The 23,611-nt window shown below is 38.6% G+C and overlaps 2 protein-coding genes across 2 annotated transcripts in view; one reads left to right on the forward strand and one right to left on the reverse strand.

Moving 5' to 3' along the window:
* b3gat2 (beta-1,3-glucuronyltransferase 2 (glucuronosyltransferase S)) overlaps window positions 1–23,611 on the reverse strand; it is a 639,688-nt gene that overhangs the window by 47,985 nt on the left and 568,092 nt on the right. The window lies entirely within an intron of this gene.
* The window catches only part of sertad2b (SERTA domain containing 2b), a 49,538-nt gene continuing 27,249 nt past the window's right edge, over window positions 1,323–23,611 (forward strand). Inside the window, exon 1 of the mRNA XM_062058836.1 lies at window positions 1,323–1,456. The gene's annotated coding sequence lies outside the window, so the exon portion shown is untranslated. The remainder of the gene's footprint in view (window positions 1,457–23,611) is intronic.

Below are 23,611 nucleotides of genomic sequence, written 5' to 3' on the forward strand. Positions count from 1 at the left end.
AAAAATAATTTCAGTTCATCCAGGACAGCTCGAAGGGGAAAGGGTATGCTGCCTGCAAATTTTGTAGATCAGACTTCTCCATTGAACACGGTGGCCGAACGGATATACTCATTCAGGAACGGATTATATATATATATATATATATATATATATATATATATATATATATATATATATATATATATATATATATATATATATATATATATATATACTTGAAAATATATATACACCCCCCCCCCCCCCCCCTTCTCCCGAATTCGGAGGTCTCAAGGTTGGCAAGTATGCCGAGAGCTAGTGGGCAGCCTAGGACGTAGTCGGCTCCCTTGGTTGTGTTGTCTGGTCTGCAGACGATGGCGTGGAGCATATGTACTATTTATTGCGCTGTTTTTCATTTTTTTCATTGTGTTTTACTTTTGTAGCTGTATGTGGGAATTGTGCCGCTGAAGTGGGAGCTGGTTGCATCAGCTCTGTGCTCTTTTAATGTATTTTATGTCATTTGATATTTCCCTCTTGTTTTGAATGGGTTTTTACATCAATTTTTTGTAAAGTTTTTGTATCTGCACTGCAACCACATGATTTCTCCGTTGTGGGAAGTCTATTCTATCCGAAAAAAAATATGGCTTTGTTGTTTTGCATCATCTTTTATTTTATTTGTATCCTCTTTTACAGTTAGAGACACATACAATACACTTACAAGATATATGTATCCATTGTAGTAACCTTCTTTGAAAAGGTAAATTCAATAGTCATTAAAAACTATCAGAGTGTATTGAGATCTAATTGAAATTAAAAACTCGGAAGAAAATATTCTGCTCTGTGTATTTACATCCATAAATACAGAAACTCGCCTATTTTATTACAGCCTGCTAATAAAATCAACATCAACAACACAAACACAGCAACACAGTAATAGGCACGTATTATAGCCAGTTTTAAAAGGCACTGGGCTGGAGGGGGTGGAGCAAAGGTGATGACGTCGTATGTCCGGGCAGCTGCTTCTGCTGCCTTCAAGTACTCCTGTGTCAGACTAGATAAACTGAAATATAGCTTCAGAGTAAAATATGTTACACCAATCCATGCCTATTATTGTTTTCTCTTCAAATAAATGATTAATGTTGTACAGCGTGACGATTTGTTTCGGCCAAAACCAGCAGTCACGTCGTTCATTTACTTGCTAAATAAATGTGTGTCACACAGTTTCCACTCGGGTCTAAAAAACGCTCTGCCTATTCTGGAGTCAAACGCCACCAATTAGTCATTGTGCAACCCTCTGGAAGTTTTGTCCGACAGCCTGTGAAGGCAGCATGGTTCATGTGCGAGAGGCAGTTTGTCCTATCAGCGCCATTGTGTGTCAGAGTCTCTAACAGCCCGGACTCTTTACCTTTTTCCGTGTCGCCTGGACTCCGAGTACACCCACATGATTCTCTTTCACACTCCGGCGGACCTGAATCTGGTAAGGCTCTGATTCCTCCGAAGCATGTACGTCGAAAATACACGCAAGGTTACCTTACGATACGTAAATAATCGCCGTGTTACGTATTTGTTGTAAATAACAGACAGTGTGAGGCTGCTGTGTTCGCCACTGTTGTCGGCGCCGAGGAGGAGAACGGGAGGAAAAGTTTATTACCGTATTCAGTGTGTATTACATGTTTTCTAACAAGACTTCTTTCAGCTGTTCGTCAGTCGTCCCTCTGTCTCACTCCTCTTTACAGTCGCCGCCACTTTTATCACAGTCAAGAAAAGTGTTTTGAACTTTTTCCACTAGCAAATGTACTGCTGGGGTTTTGGGACCTTGCAGACGTTTTGCCTGTTGATTGACGAGTCAAGCTGTAGTGTTCCTGGAGTGTTTGATTGTTGCAGCTAATGGAGGCTGAGGGTGAGGGTGAGGGTGAGGGTGAGGGTGAGGGGGGGTGACTGTTTTGTAACATGCACCACAACATTGCAACCTGCTGGAATGACTGGAGGACCTCTTCATTGACTGACAAGCTGCATGTAAGGTGTCTGACAGTTGTGTTTACACACTGATGTGATGCAAAGTTACACAACTGGAGGTGCTTACTTACTGACATTATAAGTCATTGGAAGGAGCTATACACTTACAATACACTTATTTCATGTGTTTGTAAAATAGTCTTCTGTAGTGACCGATCCAAAAGTACATTTTCGTTATGCTATGCACACACTAAATTAGTCTGATTTCTCCAATAGTTCGTTTTTTTGTATTGTCACACCTACATGTGAAGAAGTCCCAGTGTCCATGCCCACTCTCTAATGCAGTGTTTTTAAACCTTTTTTGAGGCAAGGCACAATTTATTTTCATTTAAAAATACGGAGGCACACCACCAGCAGAAAACGTTAAAAAATAAAACTCCACCAGGTCCTTGTGCCTTATTTTGAGTTTGTTGGTGTTTTCCTGTGTGTAGTGCTTTAGTTCTTGTCTTGTGCTGTTATTTTGGTGTTTTACTGTAGCAGTTTCATGTCTTCCTTTGAGCGCTATACCTCGCACCTGCTTTGTGTTAGGCAAGCAAGGCTATTTAAGTTTTTAAGTTGTTGCTATCCATCTTTTTGTGGACATTGTTGCTTGCCATGTCACGTACGGATGTACTCTGCTCCACACGCTGCAAGTTTTTGCTGTCGTCCAGCATTCCGTTTCTGTTTGCTTTGTAGCCAGTTCAGTTTTACTGTCGTTTTACATAGCCATCCCTATGCTTCATTGTCTTTTCCTTTCCCTTTTGTTCATTTTTGGTTTAAGCGTTACATACCTGCACGCTGTGGTCTGCATATTGGGATCACAACAAACCATCCTCGTCTCACCCGACACATTCAGACTTTTACAAAGCAATTAATTACCTGCTGCCACCTACTGACATGGAGTATTACGTGGTTACCCTGCCGAGCTCTACACAGCACAGACAAATTACGGAACGGCACGTTATTTGCGAATTATAATTATTAATTTGCAAAAAATATTTTTTGGACCAATTAGGTGAAGTTGCGTAATTTCCCACGGCACACCAGACAACACAATGGTTGAAAAACACTGCTCTAATGAAACTATTGGTCATACGCCGTCTGCCACTCGCACACTGGGGGTTGTTTATTTCGTATTGCTTTTCTGGTTGCCCTTTAAAGTCACACCAAAACGGTACATCTTTGCATCTCATACAAGTCAACGACTCAGTTTTTGTTGTATATCTGATATTTGCTGTAATATTGCCACAGATAGAACACTTTAAGGGCCTGATTTACTAAAGGTTTGCATGCACTAAAACCAGTGGTGTGCCTTCAGGGCCAGCAAGGCCTTCTCTGTTGGCCTAACATAACCAGAAATCATGATTATAATTAAAGATAAAAGTAATTTTTAATTTACTTTCCCTAAATATCTAGAAGTATTCATATTCTCTTCATGTCATATTATGCTCCTTCTGGTGCTGTTGTTTTTAGGTTATAGAGTTTTTATATAATCAGAATTCAGCTAGCTGATGTTGCCATGCTGTACCAAATCTGCCGGGGCCTTCAGAATCAACAACGTGCACGTGCACTGTAAGTGAACGGACACAAACATTTGACAGACAGTTGCGATAGCCAATCAGATCACGAGTTGTTGTCAGTAAGGCCTTCTTGCTGGCCTAAGGCAGATATATACAGTATATTGTGATGTTATGAGCTAGGTAACATAAGAACATCATTACCCAGCATGCCACAGTAGTGAAGAGCATGCGCAGTAGCCCCGTTTAGGTTGTTGAATGTAGACATGCCGGCTGCTTTATGTTATTGATGAGCACGCTGTGGAGTAAACTTTAAGAACTCAGCCAACACGCCTCGTCTGCATCTTTTATGATTAGACAAGACAACACATATATTTGCAAAGCCATTTTCAAGAAGGATATTTAAAGAGAAACTACATCTTGTGAGACAATGTTGGCCAACCCCGGAAGCTAGCTCAGCTGTCCCGGTGATGAAATGTGAGTTCAGATATTTTATTTCTTTATTTTTTTCACGTTTAATATGTTTTTTAAAATTTAAATTTTGACAGTACCACAAGTTTTGTTTTAATTGCTGATGCAGGGTTATTGATTTTTAAATACGCCAGAAAATAACCCGTTTTGTACAATGCCCATTAGTGCGTAATTGTGTTTCTGTATAGTATTTCTCCAGCAATGGTCATGTGGGGACATAAATTATGGTATTTTGACAGGTAGTTATTGAATTTGGACATCACTGGAGGCCTAGGTGGGAAACTGACTAAAACACATGCAAACCTGATAGCACACGCAAAGCCGATCTACTGAACATGTGCAAAGTAGATTTTGTCTCTTAAGTGAGCAGGATAAGGCATGCTATACATTTTGGAGGAGAAAATAGAAATATAATAAACAAAACGTGCAATGTGATTTATCAACACTCATCAACATCTTGCGAGCACGTGTTAGCTTTTTTTTTTAGCACATCTAAGAAGGACGTGCTCACTGACAGTTCCACACACGACTGCAGGATTGGTGCTCGCGCTGCAATGAGAGGTGATGGACAGAAAATCCTCTGTCATATGTGTGTCTGTCAACATATTTGAACGGTCAGAGATAAAATATATTAGACATAACGTCCATTCAGCAATTTATTTTTTGAATTTTATTGCTAATGTACTTTGGAAGCTGTTGGCATTTTTTTTAAAGGTCGTTCGTTTTTCTATTTAGGAAATATATTACTATAATATATCTCCTCCCTGAAAAGACGTCTTTCATTATTCATTTTCTTGCGTTTAAATAATTCCATATGCACAAATGTGCTGTTGATGTGATGCACAGCCTCACGCACAGAATTAAGTGTCACTATGCATATGTTTCTGTTGTCTAGATTGCATTTCAGAAAATGTATTACAGATTGTAGATGTGTGCTGCTGGTTCAACACATTGACACAAACACGATAACATGAATGTGCAGAAAAATGATCAAGTGTCTCCCTGGTAAAAGCCTCATATGCATGCTAAATCCTCAAATGAGGCGGTCTGCACCACTTTTCAATTGCACATGCAGTGTTAGGAGCTCAGACGCAACACGCCCGCTCATAGTATACGCTATGTTATTGTTTGCACAAGCAGTTTAGTGTGTGGTATTTGGATCTTAGTAAGTTAGGCCCTGAGTCTCTAATGGCTATGCTGATGTTAAATAACAGACAACATCAAAAAAATTATCTTAGATTGTGCTAGGAACATGACACTACTATCAAGACAGACAGCATCCAAAAATGGTTGTGGGTCCGAAGCAAAGAAAAACTGGTGGGAGAGAGTGGTTTTGAAGGAATTTTCAGACGGAGAATCATGGAACGAAAAACAAGTTGCCTCTATATTGAATGTATTACCATATATATCTGATTTATGACACCAACATACTTTCAAAGTTTGCAAATAAATAGATATGATTAAAATAGTATAAATCTCACAGAGATTCCCGGGCCATTTTGACAGTTAATGAGCAACCCAGTCACAAGATCTGTGACTGAGAGTAAGGAACTAGGGATCCCTTCTCCATCAACAACAATGCTAATCAAGCAGACTTTGTGGGAGCCAACAACGATTACTTTGAGAAAAATTATCATCCAGGACCTTATATTTTTGAGCCCGAACACAAGGAGGATGAGCAATAAGTTTTAGAAGCCGAGTGCTAAACGGATACAGATTTATTGAAACACCATAGTATCAGCAGCATTGCTAGGTTCTAAACATACAAACAAACTATAATAAACAATAATAAATCAAACACTTACTGTACAATTTCCACTCTCACTGGGATGCCGACCGACGGGACGCTCACATAATCCCGTTTAGATGAAGATTCAATTGGAATCCTCCTGAACTTTGCCGTAACAAAGCATTTTTTGCCATCTCTGGGATGTCAAAGTCGACCAGCTTGTCGGTCCATGGCCACATTTGTCTACTACCAGGTGAGGGATGCATGCATTTTAATGTAGAATTAACAATTAGAAAGTTTAAAAGAAAGCAGAGCAGCCGCCGGCTTAGTGTGTCAACAATAACAGCGTAAGGTAGCATTAGCTCACTGCTATCAATACGCCGCTAAAATAGGCTGTCGGAGTTAGCGCTTATAATAACAATATCAGTCATATTTGGTTAATTTTCAGGTCATGACATGTAAATGCACTCGGACAAACGGTACAAAATGGATGGATGGATGGATGGTAAGGCTGAAACGACACGTCGACACAGTCGACGTCATCGGTTACGTAAATACGTCGACGCCGTTTTTGTGCGTCGACGCGTCGCAAATTTACGTCACACTACCGTCATGGCGGAGCGCAAAGCAGACTGTGCGAGCGAGGGGGGATATGCACGCCAAAAGTCGTCAAAAGTGTGGGAGTATTTCAATACACAGCCTAATAATGTTGTTGTATGCACACTGTGTCGAGCGGAAATGGCCTATCATAGCAGCACAACGGCTATGAACGAACATTTGAAAAGAAAACCATCAACCATCAACTAGTCAATCGTCCGCGTTAGCATACGTTGTCATCATTACACAAAAACATGAATGGGGCATTTGTATCTGCTAGGGGTGTAACGGTACGTGTTTTGTATTGAACCGTTTCGGTACGGGGCTTTCGGTTCGGTACGGGGGTGTACCGAACGAGTTTCTAAGCTAAAGCTAACTTTAGCTGCTAAAGTCTTAACAAGCTGCTTTGCTCCTTCTGCCTCTGTCTCGTCAGCACGCAGCATTGTCCCACCGACACAACCATCTGATTGGTACACACAAAGCATTATCAGCCAATCAGCAGTGCGTATTCAAAACGTTACCAGCCAATCAGCAGTGCGTATTCAGAGCGCATGTAGTCAGCGCTTCAGCGTCTAGCAGATAGGTGTTTAGCAGGTGAGCATCAGGCAGCGGATTCTCCCCAAATGATAATAAACACCTCCCAGTCAACTACTAGTAACATCACTATGAGCTAGGGATGGGCGATACCACACTTTTAGGATTCGATACGATACCGATACTTTTTCTTGCATTTTCATCGATACCGATACCGATACCATTAATTTCTTATTTGCAATTTTTGTCAGTCAAAAATATTATTACTATTATTATTTAAGACAAATCACAAGACAAATACAGACCATTTATACCACATGTATTATGGTCAATATATAATAAAAGTAAAATTAAAATAAATAACATAAATATGAAAAATAAATTAAATATTATATATAATAATAATTATATATTATATATAATAATAATTAGATATTAGGGCTTTCCAATTAACTGTCAAATCCGAATCGCAAGAAGCTGCAGTTATTTTTTAAAGTTTGTGATATAATTAGCAATTAATGAAATATGAAATAGGCTAATGTTTTCGAAATGTAAGAAATCATGTTACAGATTAAAACCAAAATCACATTCAATCATATATTTCAAGATTTTCTTGGAAAAAAATAAAACTGTAATGCAAAGATGAAGAATCTCCAAATTGTATCTCTTTCTTATCTTGTTTTAAATACTCAAGCAATTTTCAACTAACAGTAAATTCCCCTGTGTGGAAATTATTTGAATTTAGGATAATCATTTAAACAAAAATATTCAGTAAAAAAATAGAATAAACAATGCCTGACACTGGATATGCCTGGCTGCATCGCTGTCGGCTGGCTGTGTGTGTGTTGCACGTTGACGACGCTCATTCGCTGTCTCCTGTGACGTGACTGGGCCAGCTCTATACTCTGCCAGGTACAGGGGTGTCCCAGCACATAGTAAGTTAAGTAAGTCATCAAAAACATCTGAAAGTGATGCTTGCACCCCCCACACGCCGTTTTTTGGTTTATATCGATACTTTTTTCAGAAAAGTGATGCCAATGAGTAGCGTGTGAGTATCGATAAATCGATACCACAGGATCGATACGCACATCCCTACTGTGAGCCCGTTGACCTTCTACAAACGTAAACTGCAGCTCAGCTCGCTCGCAGTCCTGGTTTGAAGTGAAGGCTAATTACCTCTCAGTTCCAGCCACATCGACACCTTCTGAGCGTAGACATGCTAACCTTTCTTCATTACAACTGTTAGTCACTCACTGGAATGAGTAGAATTGGTTATTGTGTACTGTGTTGGACTGGATGTTTATTTTGCACATTTTAAAAGCAATACTTAATGTTTACAGTGCTCCAGAATATTTAGATTGGCACTTTTTTGTATTGGATGTTTATCTTTATTTTTGCACATTTTAGCAAATAAGCAATACTTTCACTTTTGTTGAAATGTTTACACTGTTGTTACAGAATATTTCGTTTTTGCACTTTTTTGTATTGGATGTTTGTCTTTATTTTTGTACATTTTAAAGCAAAATAAGCAATACTTTTACTTTTGAAATGCTTATACTATTGCAGAATATTAAGATTTGCACTGGATGTTTACTTTTATATTTGCACATTAAAAAGCAAATAAGCTACTTTTAATTTTGTTAAATGTTAAAAGTTTTAAATGTTTACATTGTTACAAAATATTTTGTCATGTTGTTGTCAATGTTGACTGAGTGGCCATACTTTTTTTTTGTTGTAAATAAAAGCCATGCCTTTTGAAAAAACTGGCCTACATTTATTTTTTCATCTTCATTTTAAATAAAATAAAATAGAAAATAATCGGTAAAAGGAAAAATAATCTAAAGATTAATCGGGAAAAAAAACTATAGATTAACCGATTAATCGAAAAAAATAATCTATAGATTAATCGATAGAAAAATAATCGTTAGCTGCAGCCTTAATGGATGGACATGTAAATGGAGTATAGTTGGCGGTTTCTGGATGTTTTTAGAGGTATATTGGCTGCAACAGAGGACCCTTGATCTGTTGACTCAATTGGTAGTTATTTATTTATGATTTTGAATGCATAAAAAAGCCAAGCCTATGTGTTCTTGTCTTACATAAGGATTGTGAATGATAAACAGCCCGTCTCTTTCCAATTTTTGCGTATTTCTAATATGACTGATCTGATTATATGGTCAGAGTACAGACGTAGAATCACGTAGAATTTCGGAGCGAAATATTCAAAACGGCCGACTTAATTTGTGGTATTTTCCGGGCGGGATTTCATAGATGTGACGTAGCGCCGAAGCGACTGTTTGATTCAAACAACAATGGCGGCACGCAGCGAGGAGTCGTGTGCTGACATATTTTCTTTGTACAAACGACATCGATCGTCTACTGACATTGCTGTGTTGTTTCAGTAAACTTTCTCTAACTTTTCGCTCTGTCGTTATCCAATATGTCGGCTGTTCTGTTTTGGATTTCCCAGCGTCGCTCTCTTCAGCGTCACGGGTTGATTTCGATGTGAGTGGTTGAAGTAGCACGTCATTCAAGATAACAGACAAGTGGTTTATCCAATCACATACAATGATTTTTTTACGCCTTCTGACTTACATCTCCTATTGAGAAGTCCCAGATCCTTGTGTGGAGCTCAGCGAACTACAAGGATCTGGCGAGAGTCAGGTTAACTCCGACCACCACCAAACATTCATTCACATTCAAACACCAGTGTGGGTGGCACTGGGAGACAGGTGGGTGAAGTGTCTTCCCCAAGGACACGGCCGCCGTGACAAGGATGGCGGAAATTGGAATCGAACCTGGAACCCTGAAGTTGTTTGCACAGCCGCTTTACCACCAGAGCCACGCTGTCTTGCTGTTAGGTTATTTTTAAGTAAGTTTGCTTGAAAGAAGCGCCATAAAATGTTCAATATGATAAATACTGTACATAGTTTGACAGACATACTGTAGTTCAAAAGCAGGTTTGCTGTACAAATTTGGTGCAGTAATAGGTGTAAGCTGTATGGCATTTGTATATGCTGCAACAATAATTTAGGTACAGCTTGCATATTGCAGCATTATGTCAAGTGCATTATAGTGTACTAGTGAGAGAGATACACAGCTGAAATTAGGCAAGTTTACTATCATACTAAGGCAGGTGTACTGCGGGACTAAATACGTACAGTATAGTGTGGTAATAAGGCAGGTACAGTGTAGTATTACTGCAGGTACAATGGCGTATTTGGATTTTATAGTAATATTTATACAATTGTGTCATAAGATACAGTATACTGCAGTAGTGAGCCAGGTAAACTGCAGTAACAGGGCAGCCATTGGCCAGGCATATTGATGCTGTAGTTCCTGAGGCTTTGCTGCTGGAAGTGTCAAGCTGTGTTTTCTCCCACAAGAGGCTGGCTGAGAAGAGTGGAGCGCTCCACAGCATGCAGACATGTCTGATGACCTACATCTGCTCTCATCTTTTTTTATATTTAGACTAGGGCTGCAACAACTAATCGATTAAATTGATTAAAATCGATTATAAAAATAGTTGGCGATTAATTTAGTCATCGATTCGTTGGATCAATGCTATGCGCATGCGCAGAGGAATTTTTATTTATTTATTTATTTAATTTTTTTAATTTATTTTTTTATAAACCTTTATTTATAAACTGCAACATGTACAAACATCTGAGAAACAATAATCAAAATAAGTATGGTGCCAGTATCCTTTTTTTTCCCAATAAAATACTGGAAAGGATAGAAATGTAGTTTGTCTATTTTATCCGATTATTAATCAATTGATCGAAGTAATAATCGACAGATTAATCAATTATCAAATTAATCGTTAGTTGCAGCCCTAATTTAGACACATAGCCTGTGTTTAAGAAATAAACATACTCGAGATTTGGGTTGCAATGGTTATGACGAAATGTCTATTTATTTTGTTTTAATGGATAGTTTTATGGTGGTCGGCACACTTTCTGCTGTATTCAGGTATTACAATAATTAGCGAAAATACACAAATTTTCATAAAAAAAACACATAACGATGAAACCTAACTAATAACAGCAGTGACTTTTATGTTTGTGTCTACATAATTTTTGTTTTATAGTCGGAACTGTGGTGTTCTGTAACCAGGCCTGTCAGTATATGTAAGAAACAGTATTGTAGTGAATTCACTAGTTTGTGTCTTTCGTGTGTGCTACCAGCTGACCTCTTGTCATGTGAGTGTTATCATGATGAGAGAGAAAGAGAGTGAGAGAGAGACAGAGAGCGAGAGAGAGAGACTGTAACTGTAACTGTAAAAGAGCGGCCACTTGTTCTGTTAGGGCTCAAACATATTCTGTATTCGTCAATATGGCTGTCGTGGTCATAGCAGTGTGTCTATTTAGGAGACTATCCACAGTACATTTACGACTCTCTTCCTCAGGTTTTGTATGGAATGTGTTTACTACGACCACATTGTGCTTCTTGCTCCTACACACACACACACACACACGCACACACACACACACACACTCACACACACACACATATACTCATGGTGTTGTCTTCTTGTCTAGAGCTGCACGTGCAAATGAAAAGCAGGGCAGTTGAAGCCCAGTCATGAGTGAATGTGCTGATGTAATGTGGTACACACCTTATACATAACGTTGTGCTACATTCATCTACCTGCAGTGGTGTAGTGTGTGTGTTTTTCTATCTTTACTCTGTGCATCCAAAGAACCTGAAATAGCACAGCGTGGACGTGGGGGGGGGGGGGGGGGGGTATGTGCAGCACAGGCATGGAAACCAGGGTATCCGGTTACAGGATCATAATATCACTGCAGAGTTCATCCACTGCACTACTGCACAACACATGCATCTATACGCTCACTATAGCTGCACACACTCAAGTATGTGTGTGTGTATATATATATATATATATATATATATATATATATATATATATATATATATATATATATATATATATATATATATTAGGGCTGCAACTAACGATTAATTTGATAATCGATTAATCTGTCGATTATTACTTCGATTAATCGATTAATAATCGGATAAAAGAGACAAACTACATTTCTATCCTTTCCAGTATTTTATTGAGAAAAAAAACAGCATACTGGCACCATACTTATTTTGATTATTGTTTCTCAGCTGTTTGTACATGTTGCAGTTTATAAATAAAGGTTTATTTAAAAAAAAAAAAAAAAAAGTTTTTTTAAAAAAAAAAATCCTCTGCGCATGCGCATAGCATAGATCCAACCAATTGATGACTAAATTAATTGGCAACTATTTTTATAATCGATTTTAATCGATTTAATCGATTAGTTGTTGCAGCCCTAATATATATATATATATATATATATATATATATATATATATATATATATATATATATATATATATATATATATATATATATATATATATATATATATATATATATATATATATATATATAGGGTTGGGTATCGTTTGAATTCGAACGATTCCGATTCCGATTCTTTGTTTCGATTCCGATTCCTGACGGTTCTCGATTCCGGTTCTTTTAAGAGGCAGGGTCAAAAAAAGTTTAGGATATTTTAAATGAGCTAGCTAACCTACAGTCTTTCTGAATGAAATAGTCTGACATACTCCATCAATTTTAATTCTATTAACTTTTTATGAACTTTACTATAAATTCCTCACAGGGCGGTTTTCAACTAGAATATACATATCAAATCTATGAACTTGAATATAAATATTACAAATTATGAATACATTTTCCCAGGGGTACACTTTCCTCAAGAGAGCTTTATTTTTGAAAACCTCATGAAAACACATTTACACACACAAGTGTATGATGCTGCAGGTACTTAAATAGGTTACCGTGCTCCCACTGATGGGCTAACCTGGTGCAGAAAAGCAAATAAACAATAAGAAACAACTTGCAAAACCCAGTCCAGATTAGCAGCAGGTACAGTATAAAATCAGAGACAGTTCTTGTTTAGGAAAATGACCATATCCGCCTTCTCAGGCAGGATGCGTGAGCATTCTGGACAGATAGTGTCTCCTGCTGTGGAAAATACACATTCGCCGGGTGTGGAAGAAGCTTGAACACATAAATAGGAGAAAGCGCGATCTGACAGCAAAGGATAAGTCTTTTGTTGGTTCCACCGGACCACCACCATGCAGCAGGGTCGTCAGACATAAGTATCGGTGGAACCTCCTGGTACATCTGCAGCTCTCTCTCCACTCGTTTCTTGATGGACATGGAGCTCTGTTATTTCGCGGTTATTTCATTTTTTTTTTGTAAAGTAAAGCCACACTTTCGACCGCCGACGCCCGCTATCCATGCTTGAGCTTGACTGACTCGCTCGGCTATGCTAACACTTCCGGCGGTGGGCGCTTCTTCGTTGGTGCTCAGCGGCTTCTTCTTCCGGTTCGGCGGACATTTTTTAAATTTTTTATTTTTTCCGGTCGGCGGACTGGTATCGAAAATAGGAATCGAAATTTAAACTTTTGAACGATTCCGGGAGAATCGGAAAGTTAGTCCCGGTTCCAATCGATACTCGATACTCGATACCCAATCCTATATATATATATATATATATATATATATATATATATATATATATATATATATATATATATATATATACAAACCTTGTTTCCATATGAGTTAGGAAATTGTGTTAGATGTAAATATATACAATGATTTGCAAATCATTTTCAACCCATATTCAATTGAATGCACTACAAAGACAAGATATTTGATGTTCAAACTCATAAACTTTATTTTTTTTTGGCAAATAATAATTAACTTAGAATTTCATGGCTGCAACACGTGCCAAAGTAGTTGGGAAAGGGCATGTTCACCATTGTGTTACATGGCCTTTCCTTTTAACAGCACTCAGTTAACGTTTGGGAACTGAGGAGACACATTTTTTAAGCTTCTCAGGTGGAATTCTTTCCCTTTCTTGCTTGATGTACAGCTTAAGTTGTTCAACAGTCCGGGGGTCTCCGTTGTGGTATTTTAGGCTTCATAATGCGCCACACATTTTCAATGGGAGACAGGTCTGGACTACAGGCAGGCCAGTCTAGTACCCGCACTCTTTTACTATGAAGCCACGTTGATGTGGGACGGCGTGGCGAAGTTGGTAGAGTGGCTGTGCCAGCAATCGGAGTGTTGCTGGTTACTGGGGTTCAATTCCCACCTTCTACCTTCCTAGTCACGTCCGTTGTGTCCTTGGGCAAGACACTTCACCCTTTGCCTCTGATGGCTGCTGGTTAGCGCCTTGCATGGCAGCTCCCGCCATCAGTGTGTGAATGTGTGTGTGAATGGGTAAATGTGGAAATACTGTCAAAGCGCTTTGAGTACCTTGAAGGTAGAAAAGCGCTATACAAGTACAACCCATTTATCATTAAGTAATAATTGACAGATTAATTGATTATCAAATTAGTTGTTAGTTGCAGCCCTAGTTCCACGACAAAGTTTGTAACTTGGATTACTAATTTTTTAAAACAGCCCCACCAATTAAAATGAATGAAAATCAATTTAATGCACCTGCGATGATGTGGCGACTTGTCCAGGGTGTACCCCGCCTTCCGCCCGATTGTAGCTGAGATAGGCTCCAGGGCCCCCCGCGACCCCGAAGAGAATAAGCGGTAGAAAATGGATGGGATGGATGGGCTGCCCAAAACACCACAATTTTAACATGCGCTCCAGACAATAGCGTGCATCTTGTTTACTTCATCACAATATCCGGTTTCGGCATCACTATTTTCGGTGAGCAAAGTCTTTTCTTTTTGGTGGCTGAATTTTCGTTGCATCACTAGTCAATAGTGCGCAAATATTAGGCTATATGTATCCATTCATACTGTACCAACCTGCTGGTGGTAAGGTTTTATTTTCATGTGGTTTTGATTTAATGTTGATTTTTTCCATGATCCCGAACACACGCCGGAAAGCGGATTGGTGAAGAATGAGGAAGTGTTGTTGTATGTCCAGGGAAGCACGTAGACGAACTTGTGTGCACTGGAGGTAAACCTGTTGGAATTGGGCCAATTGTTATCTTAAGATTGACAATAAATGTTAAATATTGCGTCTTACTTTATGTGACTTTTTCCTGGAGGCTACAATATATCATATTACTTTAATTTGGTTTCACATAAAAAAACACTACTTTACAAGCTGGGCTATGATTTTGCCGTGGTGGTGCGCCACGTAGTTACATTAAGGGGAAACCCTGTTTATAGTAAATTAAATACCCGATTGCATTTCCACCAAAAATTACCCTTTAAAAAAATAAGATCCACAGGAACCATTTTATTATTATATTGTTATTTACAGTTGAAATGGACCATTAGGACTCACCTGACCCTCATGAATTCGTCATTTACTGAGGGGGTGACTTTTTGACTGTCAACACTGTGGTAAAAAGCCTGACTTTAATGTAACATTTGGTACACTTTGTTTTTAAATCATATAGTGTTGTATCTTGTTTATTTGTATTTTATTTACTTACACTTTATTAAAGGAAATATGACCTATTATTGTTTGTTTATTTACACGGTATCAGTGTAGAATTATAGTGTACCATTCATTATACTTGCCAACCTTGAGACCTCCGATATCGGGAGTTAGGGGGGGGCGTGGTTAAGAGGAGAGTATATTTACAGCTAGAATTCCCCAAGTCAAGTATTTCATATACAGTATATACAGTGTTGGGTTAGTTACTGAAAACCAGTAAAACCAATTACTAGTTACTTAATTTCAAAAGTAACTCAGTTACTAACTCAGTTACTTACATCAAAAAGTAATGCGTTACTGTGAAAAGTAACTATTTAGTTACTTTTTTTTCTCTTCTTTTTTTTTTTTAAAGCTCCCATTAATGCCCTTTTAGCCTTCATTACAATACTGTTATTGCACTGGAGAATAATACAATCAGTTGATCAACTTGACATGCATTTTTATTTTAATTTTAACATAATTAATGAAAAACAGTGCAACATAAAAAGGCATTTCTCCTTTCTTTCAACTTGGACCAATGACCATTAATAAAAAACAACTTAAAGTGCAACATAAGAAGGCACATCATCTTCCTTGAAACATAGATAGTGAAATAAAGCCTGATGCTGCTGTCTTCCACACTTGGAGCCATGGATTGTACAATCCTTGTTTTCAGTGGCAGGATCATTGACACAGATGGTGAAGTTTCAGTGCTCACTAGAGATGTAACACTTTTGAGGGGTTTAAGCACCTGGAGGACCTCCTCTGCCACTCTCACATCATCATCAGAAAGGTTGATGATGTCTTTGACATTTGCCTTCAGGGTCTTGTGGGTCAATGCAGAGTATATAGCTGCCTGCTGCTCCAACATATCATAAGTGGAGTTCCACTTCGTTTGGACATCATGTATGAGCTTTATGAGTAGGCAGTTTTAGCATTTCTTGCTTTGTCTTAAGTACATGAGCAGCTGTTGTGCTAGGAAACCTCCTTCCTGATCCATTCTTTTGACTGAGATGTGATGCCAAATTCACTACACGTGCAAAGCACCTACCTGTGGTCCCAGTCCTGCCTCATTCACTGCATTTATGTGATTTTTGGCATTATCACGTGTGACTGGGATATCTTTATCTTCCATTCCTCCACTGCTTGTGTCAGTACCTGCGCAAGGTGACTCTCGTAGAGGGGGCGTGTCTGCTCATCTGCCAGTCTGCTGTGATGAAGTGAGCGCTTATCGTCACATAGTTTCCCTGGACGTGCACCAGTCTGTCATGAGCGCAACAGATGATGCTCTGGATAGTTCATCCACAACTTTTTTCTTCTCCTGCTCATAAAGATCTGGCACAATCTTATCGCTGAAGTGGGTGCACGACGGGATGTCGTAACGTGGCTCAAGCACGTTCAGCATGTGTTTAAAACCCTCGTCTTGCACAACTGAGTCCGCTCCTATAAACACACCGATTAAATGGCGCGGGGCGTTCAAGCTCCTCCGTTACTCCGCTCGCCATGACCACGCTGTGTGTGGACTGAACGTGCATGCGAACAACCTTTTTGTTTTGTTTTGTATATCAAACCGCGGATCACGTGTGACCCTCCCCCCCACACCCACACCCAGACACACACGCACGCCTCTTTTCTTCTCTCCGGCGTGTGACAGAGGAAGATTCAGAAGAAAGACACCGCAGCGCTTCTGTTTCTAGCCGATACTACATAAAAAATAACGTAAAATAACGCAGTAACGCATCATGTAGTAACGGTAACTGAGTTACTGAATATAAAAAAATAACGCGTTAGATTACTAGTTACCGCCGAAATTAACGGCGTTACAGTAACGCGTTACTTTGTAACGTGTTAGTCCCAACACTGTATATATATATGTATGTATGAAATACTTGACTTTCAGTGAATTATTTATATATATATATATATATATATATATATATATATATTTATTTCCTTATACATATAAATACTTGAATTTCAGTGTTCCGGAGGCTATCCAGTAGATGGCAGCATTGTCCTGTTTAACTTCTCCGTTCATGAATGAGTATATCATTTCGGCCACCGTGTTCAATGGAGAAGTCTGTTCTACAAAATGTACAGGCAACATACATACCCCTTCCCCTTCGAACTGTCCTGGATGAACTTAAATTCTTGTTTCCATTTGTTTTGGAACTTGCAAGCGTATTTCTTCATCTTGCTCGTCGACAGCGTCGCCATGTCTGTAACTTCCTCGTTCTTCTGCTTCGTCTCCTTGTTGTGTGCGCAGTTGTGCCCTCTACTCTCTAAAAGCCGTAGATGTTATGACGTCATTGGGCAGGCAAGCTGTTTATATTGTGGGAAAGCGGACGTGAGAACAGGCTGTCCCCACTCAGGTCCGCATTGAGCTGGAGGGGGCGTGGCCTCCAGCTCTGGCTGAATACCGGGAGTTTGTCGGGAGAAAATTTCTGCCGAGAGGTTATCGGGAAAGGCGCTGAATACCGGGAGTCTCCCGCTAAAAACGGGAGGGTTGGCAAGGATGCCATTCATCCATACGTCATCAGCCTGATTTGTATAAACTATCCTGAACTGTGAAATGTGGTAGAAACACAAGGCACACAAGTCTACAGGAACAAATAGGTCCAAGAGCCAAAGGTTCCAGGAGCTTAAAGTTATTCAACCTTTGGCAAAAAAGGGCCTTTTGAGTGGGCTTGGATCAATAGGGATGTATCACGATACATGGGTTACGATGCAATTAAAAAATGATTCATTTATAAAGCAGAACGATTCGATGCGATTAGATTTAGTGTATACGATTAGATTTAGTGTATGAACGATTAGATATGATTTGATTTTGTGTATGAACAAGTCATGAAGATTTGATACGGTGTTTGAATGATTCAATTATATGGTTAACATTAGTGAATGGACACATTCTTTTTTACACCGCAAAAGAACAAAAGCATTTCTTCCTGTGCATACGTACCTTCTCATGTTAGAGCAGTGGTCCCCAACCTTTTTGTAACTGCGGACCGGTCAACGCTTGAAAATTTGTCCCAAAATTGTAATTTTATTTTTTTTATTTTTTTTTGTAATAAAAAAATACAATCATGTGTGCTTACTGACTGTAAACCTGCTGACTGTATTTATCTATATTGATATATAATGTAGGAACCAGAAATATTAATAACAGAAAGAAACAACCCTTTTGTGTGAATGAGTGTAAATGGGGGAGGGAGGTTTTTTGGGTTGGTGCACTAATTGTAAGTGTATCTTGAGTTTTTTATGTTGATTTAATAAAAATTAAAAATAAAGTACATATATATATATATATATATATATATATATATATATATATATATATAAAAAAAAAAAATATATATATTTTTTAATTTCTTGTGCGGCCCGGTACCAATCGATCCACGGACCGGTACCAGGCCACGGCCCGGTGGTTGGGGACCACTGTGTTAGAGGATAATTCGTTAGGACCTTGGCACCAAGCGCTCAGACTAGATCTGTCCAAGCTAAGTCTATGAGCATGAACTGATGAAAACTACTTGGATGAGAGGCCAAACCAAACGTCTTCTAAGATAACTAATCAGTTGAAATGCCATGAGAATAACAATAACCTGATGAATGAAAGTACCCATAGGCACATTTATCTTCATATACAATGAAGACACATTCTATAAATGGGACATGCTTCCAGTATTTTCAAATTTTTAAAAACAACATATACCCCCAAATATGTTTTATAAATTAAAAAGGCAAACACATATATTTCATCAAATATATTTATTTTCCACGAGTCAAGTCAAGTCAGTGTCGTCACAGGCGCCCCTTGGGTTTCAGCCAATGGCTTGACTAGGGAGCGGGACTTCCGGGACAAGAATGGAATGTGCCGGTAAAGACAGCGGTACATGGAGATTAAGCTCGTTGCATCATTTTGTGAAATAAAGAAAGACAAACTGAGAATCTGTCTGAGCCTCCATTTTTTGGTATGTTACAATATTGTGCGGATGGCACAGCATGGAGACGGTCTGCGGGTAATCATTTAGTGGGCAACCGTGACTCTCGCATTTTAAAAAATATAAACTCTACTAATTGCTAGTCTCGCGCGACACCGGGTTCATGTATCTACGTCTATTCTTGTCTCCAGTTACGTAAATAACGGAACAAGCGCGTGACTCTTTTCATGGACAACCCTGGCTTTCGTGACGTTTTTAAGACAAAAACAGTCAACTGATACCTAGTTTGGTGCGATAACCGGTTTATATGTCCACACTCGATTAACCTAAGTTAGGCTTGGTAGCTGAATCTTATCAATTGAGGAGCCTGTAACTGAAGTAACCGAACCGGCCACTTGTCAAACCGTAGGCTAATGGTCAATATTATTTCATCATTTTGCTGAACTTTCTTGCATATTACCCAAGTAACCTCAAATGTTACTGGCAGTGTAGTCGGTTCACTCGGCTGACGTACATGCAGCCACTGTGGGTTCAGTTCCCACGCAATAACAGTGTGAATGTAAATGTGAATTGTTGCTGTGTCTATATGTGCCCTGTGATAAACTAGGACCTGGCATAGGTACCAGCTTTCAGTGACCAAGAACAGGAGAAGAAGTATAGAAAATGAATAGATGAATGTAGCACTTGTGTGTGGTGTAGTTTGAAGGAACTGAAACCAATGCAGCTGGAATCTGTGTGAGATGTTGAAACACACCCTTTGTTGGACAAACAAAGCTTCAGAAAAATGTCTGAGGGCTAGCAAGTTTAGAATGTAGCCAATTGTTTAATATTGTTGATCTGCAGAATATTCTAGAAAAAACACTTATTCTTCTGCATCAACATGTTTGTTGATTTTGTTGATTTAGTCTAAAGTGTTTCTTAACCATATGGCCGTCAAAAAATATCTGTTTCTCAGCTGTGGTTCATAGGGGTCGCAGCGGTACTCAGTTGTAACACTATTCCACCTCTGTCGGCAGTAATGACAATTTTAAGAAGTCTGGAGATAAAGTTATAGAAGCTTCTTGAGGGCAAAAATTATAACTAAAGTGGTGAAGCTGCATTGTCATTTCCACCTTAATTTTATTATTAATTTTGTTAAAATTATTTATTTTAGAACTGTCTAAGTGCATGTAAATGTCATTTCTTTTGCAGTATATTTGAGTAATACATATTTTTGTAAGCCGTGATATTAATCTTTGCGATTAACACAAAGATGTATAATTTCCTATCATTTGATAAGGTTTATCGAGTTAAACTGTAAGTAGAGTGGATTAAATTATTGAATTAATAATTAATTAATTAATTAATTCAAGAATAAGTTTACTATTTCTGTGTTAATATTTGATTGGGCCCCGGGCTCTTTAGTAGTTGAAAAGTTTCTGCTCATTCATTATTATAATATGAAAATGGTATATTTACAAAGCAGAACATTAAAGGCCTACTGAAATGAATTTTTTTTATTTAAACGGGGATAGCAGATCTATTCTATGTGTCATACTTGATCATTTCGCGATATTGCCATATTTTTGCTGAAAGGATTTAGTATAGAACAACGACGATAAAGATTGCAACTTTTGGTATCTGATAAAAAAAAGGCTTGCACCTACCGGAAGTAGCGTGACGTAGTCAGTTGAACATATACGCAAAGTTCCCTATTGTTTACAATGATGGCCGCATGAAGTGAGAGAGATTCGGACCGAGAAAGCGACAATTTCCCCATTAATTTGAGCGAGGATGAAAGATTTGTGGATGAGTAAAGTGCAAGTGAAGGACTAGTGGGGAGTTGAAGCTATTCAGATAGGGAAGATGCTGTGAGAGCCGGGGGTGACCTGATATTCAGCTGGGAATGACTACAACAGTAAATAAACACAAGACATATATATACTCTATTAGCCACAACACAACCAGGCTTATATTTAATATGCCACAAATTAATCCTGCATAAAAACACCTGCGTGTTTGTTATGCTAGCTCCTAGCTCCTCTGCTAGCTCCTAGCTCCATAGAACACGCCAATACAATTCAAACACCTGATCAACACACACAATCACTCAGCCCAAAAGACCGTTTACCTAACCCAAGGTTCATAAAGCTTATATATTTTTAAAAAGTTACGTACGTGACGCGCACATACGGTCAAGTTATCGAATGTTTAGCAGCCAAGGCTGCATACTCACGGTACCTGATATTCAGCTGGGAATGACTACAACAGTAAATAAACACAAGACATATATATACTCTATTAGCCACAACACAACCAGGCTTATATTTAATATGCCACAAATTAATCCTGCATAATAACACCTGCGTGTTTGTTATGCTAGCTCCTAGCTCCTCTGCTAGCTCCTAGCTCCATAGAACACGCCAATACAATTCAAACACCCGATCAACACACACAATCACTCAGCCCAAAAGACCGTTCACCTAACCCAAGGTTCATAAAGCTTATATATTTTTAAAAAGTTACGTACGTGACGCGCACTTACGGTACGGTACGTGTTATGCTAGCTCCTAGCTCCTCTGCTAGCTCCTAGCTCCATAGAACACGCCAATACAATTCAAACACATGATCAACACACACAATCACTCAGCCCAAAAGACCGTTCACCTAACCCAAGGTTCATAAAGCTTATATATTTTAAAAAAGTTACGTACATACGCAAAAAAAAAGCCAAAGCTGCATACTCACAGTAGCACGTCTGCGTCTTTGTCATCCAAATCAAAGTAATCCTGGTAAGAGTCTGTGTTGTCCCAGTTCTCTACAGGCGTCTGTGTATCCAAATCAAAAGTCCTCCTGGTTAGAGTCTCTGTTATCCGAGTTCTTCCATCTTGACTGCATCTTTCGGGAATGTAAACAAAGAAGCGCCGGCTGTGTACTGTTGTGGCTGACTACGTTCGAAAAATACGTCCATTTCGCACCGACAACTTTCTTCTTTGCTTGCTTGGCTTCCTTCTCCATAATGCAATGAACATGATTGAAACAGATTCACGAACACAGATGTCCAGAATACTGTGGAATTATGAAATGAAAACAGAGCTTTTTCATATTGGCTTCAATGTGGAAGGCATACCCGTGTTCGTCGGGCTACGTCACGCGCATACGTCATCCTCAGAGGCGTTTCGAACCGGAAGTTTAGCGGCAAATTTAAAATGTCACTTTATAAGTTAACCCGGCCGTATTGGCATGTGTTATAATGTTAAGATTTCATCATTGATATATAAACTATCAGACTGCGTGGTCGGTAGTAGTGGGTTTCAGTAGGCCTTTAAAGGGGAGCTGCACTTTGTAATATTTTAACATACTCTACGTAAATATTACATGTTACTGAATGTAAATTTACATGTTACTACTTTACATGTATACTGTACTTAAAGCGTGTATATAAAACGTTGATGGAAGTGTTTGGCAGTTCTTAAGCGCTTTATAGACAGAATAGAGCGACTCACATATGCTCCATTGTAAACTGACTTTTGCTCCCATTTATTTACGAGTTAGAATGCATAAAAAAAAGAAAAACATATGTGTGCTTGTCTTACATAATAAGGATTGTGAAAAATAGGCAAGAGTTCCCCCCCAAAAGTGCAGTTCCCCTTTAAAAACATGTTATTATTTGCAAGTATAAAAAACAACAACACAATCATCAATACAAAATTGTAGTCACTAATAATAGTTTTAGAATTTGTTCAATTTAACTGAAACCTTAAGGGTTCCTCATCCAGAATACAGTGGGAAGAGGTAAGCAACACGTTCAGAAGCACTGAAGTAAATCTAAGTAGCAGATTTGCGATGTAGACGATATACGACATCAATTATAACAATTTGGCCAACGATAAAGTTTTTAATACTATCAAAATTATGCATGTTGATGCCACATTCTGTTTCTCGCAAATTTGACAACAAGCAGATGAACGTCTCTTCGAAGAAATGTAGCATTGTTGCTCGAGGCTAGCGTCCCTCCACAGTGCAAAGCCATTTTTAAGTCAGCAATCCTTGCCGCGTTTCTTACACTTATCATCTATGGAGGACAAGGAATAGCTAAACATACTACACTACACACTGTAGGAGGATATGCTACCGTATTTTCCGGAGTATAAGTCGCTCCGGAGTATAAGTCGCACCGGCCGAAAAGGAATAATAAAGAAGGAAAAAAACATATATAGGTCGCATTTTTGGGGGAAATATATTTGATAAAACCCAACACCAAGAATAGACATTTGAAAAGGCAATTTAAAATAAATAAAGAATAGTGAACAACAGACTGGATAAGTGTATGTTATATGACGCATAAATAACCAACTGAGAACGTGCCTGGTATGTTAACGTAACATATTAT

This window comes from Entelurus aequoreus, linkage group LG09 (assembly GCF_033978785.1).
Source record: "Entelurus aequoreus isolate RoL-2023_Sb linkage group LG09, RoL_Eaeq_v1.1, whole genome shotgun sequence".
Taxonomy (NCBI): domain Eukaryota; kingdom Metazoa; phylum Chordata; class Actinopteri; order Syngnathiformes; family Syngnathidae; genus Entelurus; species Entelurus aequoreus.